This window comes from Megascapheus bottae, chromosome 15 (genome assembly GCF_031878675.1).
Source record: "Megascapheus bottae isolate mThoBot1 chromosome 15, mThoBot2.hap1, whole genome shotgun sequence".
In the NCBI taxonomy this organism is placed as follows: domain Eukaryota; kingdom Metazoa; phylum Chordata; class Mammalia; order Rodentia; family Geomyidae; genus Megascapheus; species Megascapheus bottae.
This window is the reverse complement of record NC_143523.1, coordinates 12,604,158-12,618,390: the sequence shown is the minus strand read 5'-3', so window position 1 is coordinate 12,618,390 and position 14,233 is coordinate 12,604,158. Positions and strand designations below refer to the sequence as shown.

Here is a 14,233-nt window from a genome sequence, read left to right as displayed (position 1 = left end):
GCCGTGCTGTCTCTGCCCCCACAGGCTGCCTCTGTGTGACTCAGATCCAGGTCTGCCCACTGTCTCAGGAAGAAGCGGAGAATAAGTCAGTGCTGAAGGCTTAAAGACAGCCAGCTAGCAGAGATAGGCAGCAAAGAGAGGCTCCACTTAAGCTTCCTTTGTCCTAAACCTGAACAGACAAACCAATGAAGTCTCCCTCCTTGCTAAGAGGCATTCTGTGCATGCATTATGCAGAGGCTACCTCTTCTTCTCAGGAGAAATCCATGACCTTCCCTGGAGCATGAGGTCATGCTGGAGCAAGTAGACCAGATACAGAGTTAATTTCCTGCTGGCAGGTTCACTTCCTCCATGTGAACATCAGCTTAGCTTTTTCATGAAGAACAATATGTCCTACTCTCTCTATCTTCATGTTTTTCAGCTGTTGTGAAAATTGTTTCCACATCACCAAAGCAGCTGCTGATAAATATAGAAAGCGTATGATTGACACTGGAATGGTTGTCAGTCAGAAATAGGTGAATATGGAACCGCATCATGGAAACACAACCCACTAGCAATTTGCCAGTGTTCCACTAAGCAAAAGTAATCACCAAACATGAAAAAAAAGCCACAGTCTTAAAACATTTTGTCCTCAGCTCTTTACTCCTGGCACCAAAGAGCCGGAGCAGTATTTTGGCTACTCACACCCCACTGTCCACCTGAGTCCACATTACATCATTTTGCTCAAAGGTAATAAAGATCCTTAACAATAAGGGTTCTGCCTGTCTCTCTTAATACCTCGTAATGGCAAAGGGCCACCTGCGCTTCAGAAGGCTTTTAGTTGTATTTAGGGTATTTGGCTATCAGCAAAGGAAACTGGTATTTCCAAGCCAAGAGAGATGTCATTATTTGGTCAGCACCAAAGGTCTAGCCAATATGGATACTTAGGAATGATTTCTACTTTCTGAGAACTTTCCAGTCAGCAAAGAAAAGATGTTCTACTATGCAAAGATGCCTCTCTGGAAAAGAAGAATCAGGATGAGGAGGCAAAGAGCACCTCATGGGAGCTTTGGCCATTCCCTGAATGACTATGAAGGTGGTGGCTTATCTGAACTCCTATCTACCTGGGCTGAAAGCTTCCAGAGGATGAAACCCAGCTCTCCCAGTGTCTCAAACTATTTGGCTAAGGCATCAGCAATGAAGATATTAGTGATAAACATTCCATTGTGAAAGAAGAGTGCATGCCAAGCATTGCTGGCTTACACCTATAATCTAGCTACTTAGGAGGCCAAGGATCACAGTTCAAAGCCATCCCAGGCAGAAAAGTCCCCATGAGATTCTTATCTCCAATTAACCACTCAGAACTCTGGGTCTGGGTGCTATGCCTGGGCCCCTTTTTCTCAAGACTAGTACTCTACCACTTCTGGCTTTTTCTGTCATTAGTTATCAATAAGAGTTTAACGGACTTCCCTGCCCAGCTTTCAGCCTCCTCAGTAGCTAAGATTACAGGAGTGAGCCACTGGCATCTTACTCTCACTAGGCGTACAGTGGTCATAATATGAACACCTTGTTTCATGTAGCTTTGAAGGATCTTGCATGTGTGTTATCTTGGTCTACTTTAGGGCATGTCCACTAACCTGGAGGTCAGAATTATCTGCACTTTGCAGGCCACAGAGAGCCAGTAGGACCCTGGAGACCTTCTGACACAAATGTTGTCCTTTATACCTAAGAATCTATGGCCAGAGTGGACCCAGGGATTACCTAACATCTACAGTATATTCAATTACCCCTGTACCTGACCAGGGCAGAGTCCAGGTTTCAGTCCTTAAATGTTAGGCCGTGTAGCTTCCAGAACTCCTGTGTTTAAACCACCAGGCCTGGTTTGCTCTCTGGGCTATCGGTTCCTCTGCTGTCAATGGGTTAAAAACAGTCACTGTGGAACTTGACTATGAACTTTTCTTTCAAGTGTAGTCTGTTAAGTAGAGAATGGTTGTGAAAATAATGTAAAATAAAAAGGGGCTGTGGACTGTTGGTGCAGCTTAGTAGTAGAGTGTGTGCTTAGCATGCACAAGAGTCTGGGTTTGATTCCCACCACCAAAGGAACAAACCACGGGAAAAATTTTAGAAGAAAAATCTATCTTATCTAGTCAATGCTTCTGAAATACTGAAATACCATAACACACTTATAGGGACTGAGACGGAAGCATGACTTCACTTAGGGCATACACTTCCTTTACTGTAAATTTTCTAAAAGTAAGAAACTAAAAAAGGTCAGGTTTTGGTGTTTCATGCCTGGAATCCTAGCTTTTTGAGTGGCTGAGATCTGTTGAATGAGGTTTGAAGCCAGTCTGGATAGTAAAGTCTATGAGACTCTTCAATTACACCAGAAACAAAAGCCTGAAGTGGAGATGTGGTTCAAGTGGTAGAGTGCCAGCTTTGAGTGAAACAGCTAAGCAAGGGTGTGAAGCATGGAGATCAAGGCCTAAAACTGGTGAGAGACAGAGACAGAGACAGAGGGGCTTTCAGGAAGAGAGAGAGACAGAGAGGGGGGATAAGGAGAGAATGAGTGTTTAGAAAAAATAAATCAACGTTCAGTAATAAAACTGTTGCATAGATATAGTTCAGAAAATTCAAACCCCCAGAAATCCTTTTATAACAAGAATAAAAAAGAAATAGTACTTGCCATAAAATCATGACATAAGTTCATAGCCGCAAAATTAGGTTGCTATTAATAGAAAGTGGAAAAAGACTTTCAAGAACCTATAAAATACCCTTTTAGTAGACTGTTAACCAGAGACACTTTATTCTTGCCAAGGTCTTAAGTGAAGAATCTTCGAGGGGAAAAAAAAGTTCCAGAGTTTGATTAACTTGAAGTTCTGAGTTTAATGGTGTCATGTTATTCAATGGTTCTTACAGAACCAGGATTTTCCACCTATATGAGAGAAAGGTGGCAGAAGAATGGGTGAGAATGCTTGCTGCTGTGGATGGGGCAGGGGAAGAGGACACAGAGTAACTTGAAAATGGGTCAGATGCTGTTTGGTTAACAAATGGCCTTCAACACAAGGCTTTACACACACACACACACACACACACACACATCACATCACATCTGCCTGGCCTCATGAATTCCTTCACATGAACAGCTGTTTTCATACGTATAGTTGTTGCCCACGTTATAAAGGGGAGGTAGCTCCCCTTCACTAGGCCTCTGTCCCTTCCATAGCAGGGTCCAAACATTGGTTGTTGCCTGTTCCCATGCATGAACTAAACACCTGCATCCAGGTTAACAGTTTGGCCTTCAGAGCCCTTGAGTTGTGACAGAGGATGAACACATCCCAATCTGTGTCCATTTTTATGTAAGAGATAGCCTAGAGTTTTAACCTATTTAAGGTACAGAAGGTGAGAGCATTTGAAGATTTGTCCATTGCCATAATTAATAATGCTAATAATGTTGATCTAGCAAGTGGCTATTATTGAGTGTTTGTCAGGGCTATTGGATCCACATCCCAAATGACACAGCTATAAGCTGAGTCTTCCAGTCCATGTTGTCTTTTTATTTAAGTCAAGCTACTAAAACAAATCCACAATTAAAAACGAAACAAAACATTTGTTAAAGTATTTGTGGTAACTCTCACAGGTATGTGGTCAACTCAAGACAAGGACAGAATATGAAATGGAATGAGAAACTGCCAATTCATGAGGTTAGGAGTTCAAGAATCCTTTTATAAAGACCTTCTAACTTCCTAATATGATGCTGCCAGGAAAGCCATTATGAGATCAGAAAACACAAACAGCAGGAGGGGCTAAAACTTTCACATAGGTGTCACATGTTCCCACACTGTGGAAAAGGGATATCAATGCTATAAATAGGGTCCATCTCAGATACTAAAAATGACCCAAAATGATTGTGAAAGGTTGACATGGTGATGGAGAATGTGACCTTCTGCTAGACTCCCCACTATCACCAAGTCCTGGCTGGTTGAGCCCAAGCAGCCCCTGACATGCTATTTTAAGTGGTGGCTCATGTTGATTTTGGAAAACAATTCTGCATAACAAGCAAGTTTTCAGGGCCATGACAGCAACAGATTGTCGCCAGGACACCTGAAGGCAAGCCAGGCAGTGGCCATTCTCTTAGTCTTCTAAACTCTAGTATTTGGCACTTTGGGCTGCCTTTCCTCCATATCATATAAGCTTAAAGTTGTCATTACTTTGCTCTAGTTTTCATGAACAGAGACCAAAATTGCACCTTTTAATTGTCCATTCAAGTCTCTAAAGCTAGAGTTCACAGGATGCTACGGGAAAATGTTATAGATTTTCAAGGTCAACCCGTCTCCTTTAGCTAATGTCAAGTACAATCTTCCTAGAAATGATGACCAGAAATCCCTTCTTCTTAACTAATTCATTACCAGTTTATACCCCTCCCCTCCAAGGCTGGCCATGATCAGCCACCTCTATAAATTCTACCTTTTCATGTTAAGTCTCAAGGATAGCCTAGGCCAAAAGTGAGTAAGAGGCCATCTCAACAAATAAGCTTAATATATGCTTTATGTCTGTCATCCTAGCAATGCAGGAGGCATAAATAGGAGGAACAAGGTCAAGGTGAGTCCTGGACAAAAATGTGGGCCCCCATTTTTTAAAAAATTCCTGAAAGCACAAGTAGGCTAGGGGTATGGCTCAAGGGGCAATGTGTTGTCTATCTAGCAAGCATAAAACCATGAGTTCTAATCCTAGTACTACAAAAGAAGAAAGAAAGAAGAGAAGGAAAAAGAGGGAGGAAGGGAGGGACAGAGGGACAGAGGGAGGAAGGAAGGTAGGAACTATTTACCAGGAATCCCTTGCCACTGCTAGGCATTATGGTAATCACCAAAGAAACAAGAAAATCTATTGTCAACTTAACACCAGCTCAGATCCACACCCAAAGTATGAGAATGGGAAGTCTGAAGTCTGGGGTTGTCATCTAGTTACCCTAAGGATGGCTTTTAATGGGCTACAACCTGGCTGCTGCACTCAGTAACCATGTATGAAAGCCTTGGAAGGCTGAATGTCTCATGGTGTGACACCCAGTAAGTATCAGACCTTTGAGATTCTACCTGTTCACATGTGCACACAGGACTTGGGTTTTGGAAGGCATCAGATATCATGAGAAGCTGCCTATCTACATCTCCAAATGAGAAATAAAAGTAGTCACAGACTTGTGATTCCCTGGGAATATAATATATTCTTTATGATGGAAAAAAGGCCAGAAACATTAATACTTTTTTTCTGATACATGCCCTGAGTTTAGGTTTAAGGTCCTGTCATAAGCCAGGCACTGTGATTCATACTTGTAATCCTAAATCCTAGCTACTCAGGAGGCTGAGATCTGAGCATCATAATTCAAAGACAGCCAGGACGGGAAAGTCTGTAAGTCTTTCATTTCCATTTAACCATCAAAAACTCAGAAGTGAATCTATGGATCAAGTGATAGAGTCTTGGGCAAACAAGCTAAAGGATAGTATTCAGGTCATGGTTTAAACCTTAGGACCAACTAGCTTTCCCTCCAAAACAACAACAGCAACAACAACAAAAAAGGTCCCGTCAAGGAACTCTAAGTATGTGTGTTTTCACATGCACATTTTCAGAACTGGTGGCTATGTGCACAGACTAAATCATCATACTAATAAGTACAATCACAACTTCCAAATACTCAACTAATAATTTCAAGAGGCCAGCTGGTAGGAGACAAATGAAAGAATCAATGGTCCCTTGCCATCTGTCCCATGGATTTGCTAAGTCTCTACATTAGTCAGTTCCCATCATGGTAACAAAATACCTAAAAGAAACAACTTAAAGAAGGAAGGACTTATGTTGTCTCATGGTTTGACAGATTTCAGCCCAAGGTCAGTAGAATCCATTGCTTTGGGCCTAAGGGAGGCAAAACATCACAGCATTAGGGACATGAGTAGACAAAGCAGTTCACCTGATCACAGCCAGGGAAGCAGAGAAACCAAAGAGAGAGAAGAGGCTAGGGAAAGATGGACTCTCCAAAGGCTCGCCCTCAGCAATCTACTTCTTCCCATTAGACTCCAGTCTCTAGCTTCCACCACCTCCACTTGGTTCATTCAACTGAATGGATTAGGTAAGAGACTTCAGGACTCTTATCACTTCCCCAGAGACCTACTGATTAACATGGCCTTAGGCCTTCAACACACAAGCCGCCAGGGGACATTTCCTATCTAAACTACCTTGGCTGAGGATGCATCTCAAGGAAGGACTCTCTCCCTCCTGTAAAAAATCTCTATATGCCTCCATTGCAACAGGAGGGTGGGAAGCTGTAAGACAAAGCCAATACCACTGAATTGTACTTGCTCTCCAGAAAGGCTGGTCACATGGCAACATCAAGGATACTTACTACTTTCAAACCTATGTGAGGGAAAATCTCAGCAGACAGGGCAAGTGGCATCTCCCTGAGTTCAAGGTTCTACCTCTTCTTTGTGGATTTGGGCAGCTTGCTTTCTGCTTGACATACATAATCCAGAGATGCCTTGTAAACATTGTTTGATCCCTGAGCTGCCCCACAAAAAAACTATTGTTTTTCATTTTCCTGTAAGAAGGACAATGATTATGACTGAAGTTCAAAGCCTGCGTCCTCAGCATTCTGAGTATATGTCTTTTTAAAAGTAGTATGGGAAATTTTCAGGTAAATTTGTACTTGTAAGCTGAGCAAAAGTCATGTAGTTGTCCATTCAAGCCAGGAATGAAGACAAAGAAGATGAAGACAATGAAGATGAGGAGGAGGAGGAGGAGGAGGAGGAGGAGGAGGAGGAGGAGGAGGAGGAGGAGGAGGAGGAGGAGGGGACAGAGAAAGAAGAGCAAAAGGGAAAGACTAAAATATGGAGGGAGGCAAAAAGATGGGCTTCCTGAGAGCAAACTCTGCTGGCCTTCAGTCTTCCAGGTTCATTCTGAGGTGCCCAGGCTATGATTTGCCACACTATGAGCACTAGAAAACAATTTCTGGGAAAAGTTTAGAAAATTGGCAGCTGCTGCTTTTGAGATTTAGGCTCATCCTTAGTAAACTTCTCTTAAAGTTGTAAATAATAACTGTTCAAATACTGTATGTGCATGCTAATCAAATTCACAATAGCCAAAGATGAAAACAAACTAAAAGTTCTCTATTATAGAAAAACAAAATACAATATAGCCACACAATGGAATCTTATACAGGCATGAAAAGAAATGAAGTACTGATAGATGTTACAATCTTGGTGAACCAGACACAAAAAGGCTGCAAGATTTAGTTTACATAAAACATTCAAGCTCAGTTCAGTGACTCACGCCTATAATCCTAGCTACTCAGGAGGCTGAGATCTGAGGTGCAGTGACTCACACCTGTAATCCTAGCTACTTAGGAGGCTGAGATCTGAGGATCGCATTCAAAGCCAGCTGGAACACTAAAGAAGGTGAGACTCTTATCTCTAAGTAACCACTAGAAAAATGGAAGTGGTGCTGTGGCTCAAGGGGTAGGGCAGTGGCTTTAAGCTGAAGAGCTCAGTGACAACACCCAGGCCCAGGGGTAGTGTGGTAGCCTTGAGCTGAAGAATTTAGGGATAGAGCCCAGGCCCAGAGTTCAAATTCAGAAAAAGGCAAATCCATATAGCAGAAATATGAGGAGTTTGGGGGGACTGGGCAAAGAGTCTAATGGGAATAAATACCTAATGGGTTTGGGTTTTGGGAGGGTGATAAGGGAGGTTTGGGGACAACATATGACTGCACCAAAAGCCACTGATGTGGGCACCTTACAGTGGTTAATTCCCACTCTATGAAAATCACCTCTATAGAACATTCGACTCAGAAAGTCTGCCCTGGGGTTCATTTCCCTAATTCAATGGTAAATTTTAACCTGGGAAGTAGTTTTATGACAAATCTTTAACTGGCCACCATCACCCACCGCATATGGGCCCTTGCCAAAGAGGAAATTATACTCCAATTCTACATCACCTTCTCAGATTCAAGACCCATTAGCAAACATCAGCTCACTTACTTTATTTCAAAGACAAGAAGAGAAAAAGGGAGGTACTTTCCTCAGTACTTTCCTCGAGTGACTGGCCACTTTACAGACATGAGTGAAGGTCACCCCAAGGACATGCCTCAATCTAGAATAGGCCTTGCATTTTATGTTGTAAAGTTAACTTTATTTTGTTTTGAATATAGTTTGGTTTTAAACAGATTAGAAAAACATACACACACATAAGTGAAACTGCTTCCTAATCAAATCATTTTCTTCTTTCCCTGTGGCCAATTATGCATTTTCCTCCCTCCTCACCCAGGGGCAGAGTGAAAGTTCTCAAAATACCTTTCCTGGGAAAATCTGTAGGAATGGAACATACAACTAAGAGGGATATACAAGTAAATACACAGCTAAATTCTTACTGCTATGTGAAAATTAAAACTAAACTGGAAAATATTATTTTAACCACTAAAATTCTAGGTACACTGTCAAGTTAAAAGATGCATGCCCTATTACATGAGATCCACCAACTGCACACTATGTGACATTCAGAAGAACATGGGGTATTTACTTATTTATTTATGTGGTGTGTGTATATGTGCATGAACATACACACATGTGTATGCTAGCTAGCACTAGGGCTTGGCTCTCATTTGGCTTTACTGCTCAAGACTGGCACTCTACCACTTGAGTCACAGCTCTACTTTCTATTTCTTGGAGGATAATTAGAGATTAGGTATCACCGACTTTCTGGTTGGGCTTTAAAGTGGGATCCTCAGACCTTAGCCTTCTGAGTAGCCAGCATTATAGGTGTGAGTCATTGGCATCCAGCTCATTGGTCTTTATATTAGTAGAAAACATCAAATGTGCGGGTAAGGATAGCTGTGAAGAGCATGAGACTAAAAAAGATTTGCAAAAGGTGGAGACTGTCTTTCCTGCAAATTACAGAATCAATGTTGCATCATAATTTAGTCACTCACTAAATCAACCATACCATTTACCAATGAGGAAGTGGAGAGGCCCCATCTGGGCCCCGTACAAACTTCACCATTCTACCTAGCACACCTGCCTCATCAGACAATTTCCACTCAATCTTCAAAGAATATCTTGAGACAGAACCAACAAGGAAATAAAAATTCTCCTGCAACGATGAAAACCTATTAGACTGATCAGAAAAATAAAAATAATTGAAATCTCTTCCCTTGTCATGTGACTGACTCTTAGAGCTGCAGTGCTTTAAATTCACCCCAAATTAAAGCATGTGCTACCTGTGGGATAGTTGTGGGAGTTCCGATTGCAGCCAGGATAATGATGATGCTCTAGAGAGAGGTCTGTAGAGGAGGGAAGGGAGAAACACTGGCTTAGATGTAGCTGTGTGGGGGAGTTCATCATGTCAATCCACCAAGCCCACATGCAATCAGACACGAGTCAGACACCCTTTGAAGTAGAAAGGGAGGTGCAGACAGCAGCCCACTCCTGCGCAGTTGCCTGGAATAGATGAGAGCCCTGGAGGAACTATGGAGGAAATACGAACCCGGACTCTGTGTGCCAGGTTGCCACACACACAGACATCCCTCTCACACCACTCCTTAACCCCTGGGAGTCCAGTGACTTAGCTATGGGTGTAAGTGAATGATGGATTAAAACTTTGCAGCATTATACTTGACCTTCTAGAGCATAATGCCCTTTGCTGAAAATATCTTGTTTTGAAAGTATGAATCAGCTAGTCACACAGTTTAATTAATGTTCATCCAAACCCTGTGGGTACCTCTCTCCACTTGAGATCAATTGCTTATTGAATTAAAGTTGCATCCAAACTGGTTGCAACCATTGCTGTAACTAATTCAAAGCAATCCTGTTTTATGAAAGTAGATTGTTTCTAGGAATAACTTTTTTTTTTTTTTGCCAGTCCTGGGCCTGAGCTCAGGGCCTGAGCACTGTCCTTGGACTTTCTCAAGGCTAGAGCTCTACCACTTGAGCCTCAGCACCACTTCCGGCTTTTTTCTATGTATGTGGTACCGAGGAATCGAACCTGGGTCTTTGTGCATGCTAGGCAAGCACTTTAACCACTAGGCCAAACTCCCAGCCCTAGGAATAACTTTTTGAGGCTTTCCAGTAACCAAGCCTTGATACAATAGGAAGACAATTGAGCTTATAAAATGTGGACTCTGGGGTCAAGATACTGGGATTGTGTGCAGACAAGCTGGGTCATGGCTCCAAGGCTCAGCATACCCATTAAAAAAAAAAAAACAAGCATTATGGAGGAAAGAAGGCATCTGGAGCTGGACAGCCTGGGATTAGGCAAATTACTGTGGTCCTTTCTTTCTTCATCTATAGATGGGGAATGTGTGCAACTTAATATGGTTATAACACCATTGATTCATGTAAACCAACTGCACAGTACTTGGCATACTGTATCTGATGAAGAAAGTAAAATAGAGCCACAGGCTTGAAGATGTATATGTGTGTGTGTGTGTGTGTGTGTGTGTGTGTGTGTGTGTGTGTGTGTGTGTGTGTATGCTGGTGCTAGGGCTTCAACTCAGGGCCTGGGCACTGTCCCTGTACTTCTTTGCTCAAGGCTAGCACTCTACCATTTAAGCCATACTTCCTGCTTTGTGGATGTCAACTGGAAATGAGTTTCACAGATTGTCCTGTCCAGGCTATGATCCACAGATGTCAGCCTCCTGAGTAGCTGGGTATGAGCTACTGCAGCCTGGCCTAAAGAACTGTTGGAAGGTGGAAGACAGCCCTGAGCAAACCTCCAGTGGGAGTTCTTCCTACTTCAGAACACTACAGCCTTGGCGACTACCAGGCAGCTAAAATATAGACACACTGCCTTTTTGCTCAGTAAGCTCAATGGGAGAGTGATTTGGTGAAATGTTTACTTGTCCCCTTGACTCTGCTTCTACCAACACTCTTTCCTGCTTGTATCCCTTTTATGCCATCTATGCCTCCCACTCCATGATTACAGAAAACTAGATACAGAATGTGAAATAATACTATGGGTTAAAAGAGGGAACGAGCAGATTATTTTAGAAGTAAAAGAGGACTTTGGGCCAGGTGCCCTGGGCTTATCTCCACCCACTCTAAAATCTAAGATCCAGAAAATAGAGCTTTCAAGCAAGAGACTTAAAAGTTTAACTCTCTATCTCTAACCAGTCAAAAGCTGAACTTCAGGCATAACTGAAATGCTAGAGCACCAGCCCTGAGCAAAAAAGCTAACAGAGTACACAAGGCCCCAAGTTTAACCCCTGCTATCAGCAAAATGGCCTTTTCTTATTGATACCTCACAGATTCTGAACATTATCAGGGAGAATTTCACACTAAATCAAAATCATTTCTGTTTCTATTTAGGAATCCCCTTGTCAAGATTACAGAGGCCATTTGGTTTTATTTAAAATAGGAGCTGCAGTCAAATAAAGGTAGTTTTGAAGTATAGAGAAATTCTTAGAGAACTACCAATATGGACAAAATGTTTTCTACTTATGCTCCAATGAGTTTCAGAAACTTGCTGAGAATTCTCATTACTCTAGTATTTGTGTGCTTGTCTTGTCTGAGGTATTTTGCATACGTGTATCTAAAGATAACACGTCTCTTTTTCATAGACACCCACACAGCCTATAAATGCCTTTCAGTGCTTATATAAATAGATATGTTCTTCTTTAAAAATAAAGATATTCTGACCAATGTAGCTGCACAAAAAGGGGCTACCATCCATTGGAAGCAAGGGAAGAAAATATAATTTTGCCCAACAATTTGCACATTAGAAATAATGGTTAAATCTAGTATTTGAAAGACAATCTTGAAGTTTGATTATGTTTTTACACATAACAATGTTTACGTGGATAACGTGTATACTTTACAAAAACAGACAATATAGGTTAGGAGTATGTTTGTAAACCTAGCTACACTGGAGGCTGAGAACAGAGATTCCTGGTTCAAGTCCAGCCTAGGTAGAAACTCAGACCCTATTCAAAAGGTAAGGAAAGTAAAAAGGCATGGATCATGTGGTAGAGTACTTGACTAGCAAGTGTAAGACCCTGAATTCAGAACTCCAATGCTACAATAAAATGGGGAATGAGAGAATATAAATGAACCCAAAATATATGACCAAATATTAGTTGTACAAAACAGCGGGTTTAATTATGACATTTTCACACATGCACAGAACATGCAATAACAATTAAAACTATCATATTGGTGAAGCTATCCTTGAAATGTCTGGCTCTAAACTGCATGGTCTGAGAGAATGAGAAGACTTTAAGAAGCATCTTCTTCTTAAAGCTAAATAAACAACTCAGAGAGCAAAGAAGTAGACATCTGTTGGGCACTGGTGGCTCACACCTGTAATCCTAGCTACACAGGAGTGTGAGATCTGAGGATCATGATTTGAAGCCTACCAAAAAACACCAGAAACACATCTACAATGAACCTGCAAAATAAAAACCCAAGAACTGGAAGATTGGTTCAAGTGGTAGAGCTAGCAAGCATGAGAAAAACAAACAAACAAAAAAGAACCCAGGGTCAAAAGACTAGAATCTGAGCCACCTCACCTTTGAGTCCTTGTGTGACCTTGAATATCACCAGGCTCAATCTGAGTGCCTATCAAAACACAAAGGCCCTCACCCGTATGAGATCACAGCCATTTCTGTCAGGCCTCCCTGGCCAGGAGCCTCCCTATAGCTGCTATCATTTTCTGGCCCTCAGGAAGTCCTCTTCTATAATTAAACCAAAGCATTCTTCCCAAGAATTTGCCAATGTATTTTCAAAGACAGCCCTCGTGATGACTGACCATTCCTACCCCAAGGCAAGCCCACCTTCCCAACAACTTGCTTCTCTTGTATTTGAGGCAGGGTAGACAGGAACCAGGAAAGGCCTGCTGCCTACTAAGTAAGCATCAGGATCATGCTTGCTGGACGGTGCCTGTCCTACCCAGGCTGCTGTCACTTAGCACTGTGAATCCTATCACCCTACATGCTAAGTCTTCCGTCACAGTACATTGACATTTGCATTTTCTTCTTTCCTTCCATATCCATGCAAGTACTTTGGTCAGAACTCCTGTGTGTGTGTGTGTGTGTGTGTGTGTGTGTGTGTGTCTGGAATGGAACTTGAACACGGGGCCTAGGCACTGTCTCGTAGCTTTTTTTGCTCAAGGCTGGTGCTCTAACACTTGACCTCTACTTCTGTTCGTTGATTAACCAGAGATAAGAGTCTCATGGGCTTTCCTACTTGGGCTGGCTTTCAACTGTGATCCACAGATCTCAGCCTCTCGAGTAGCGAGGACTATAGGTGTTAGCTATCAGTACCAAAAACATGCTTATCTGTAACAAATACATGAATTTCATTTTTAGAAGAAGATTTGGAATTGTTACACATTTCAGAGAATTCCTCCAGTTAGACATGGTTTATGTCATTCCTAGATACTAAGACACAGAGCTTAAAGGGGATTTACTCCATCCATATTTTCCCAGGATTAGTAAAATTCTTAGAAACCAAGGCCAACTTTGCAACCATATCCAAAAGTCCAGGAACCAGATGAGATGAGATGGCTCTTCCTAACGTAATGCTCTGGATTCATAATACACAGCCTTCTGCAAGTAACAGTGCTATTTCAAAGGTAATTTTTAGAAGAAAGAGAACAATTGGCTACTCTTAGGTTGGAGGCAGGTTCTTTTTGGAGGCCAACAGACCACATGTTCTAAAGAATGTCACACCTTGCTCTGGTTGCCCTCCTCTGGTTGCCCAATACAAAGTCATCCCTTTTCTCAGCTTTGATTTTATTTACCTATTAGATAAATTTATGTATGCATTTTCCATGTGATCTTCCTAGAAGGTAAGCTTATATATCCATTCTTCATTCACTTATTCTGCTTGAATTCTTGGCAGTTTTGTTCAAGGATGGCACTCTACCTCTTGAGCCACAACCTCACATTCAGATTTTTGCTGATTAATTAGAGATAAGAAGCTCAAAGACTTTCCTTCCTGGGTTGGCTTTGAACCTGGATTCTTAGATCTCCTGAGTAGCTTGGATTAAGGTTGAGAGCCACCAGTGCCTGTCTGGAAGAGGTTATTTTGCTCACCCTTTCACCTCTAGGTCAAAGGATAACATACACAGTCAAATGAACAAATGTCAGAACGCCTCCAGAGGAATAGGTATTATTTAATGGTAATAGAAATGCACCTTAAGCGAATAAAGGCAGTGATTTTAACACAAATAGCTGCCAAATATTTTCCCGTCTCAATCTCTATGACTACAGATAAATCTTTTCT

At 41.9% G+C, this 14,233-nt stretch overlaps 1 protein-coding gene across 3 annotated transcripts in view; it reads right to left on the bottom strand.

Annotated features, from left to right (window-relative positions):
* Ablim1 (actin binding LIM protein 1) overlaps nucleotides 1-14,233 on the bottom strand; it is a 160,387-nt gene that overhangs the window by 90,468 nt on the left and 55,686 nt on the right. The window lies entirely within an intron of this gene.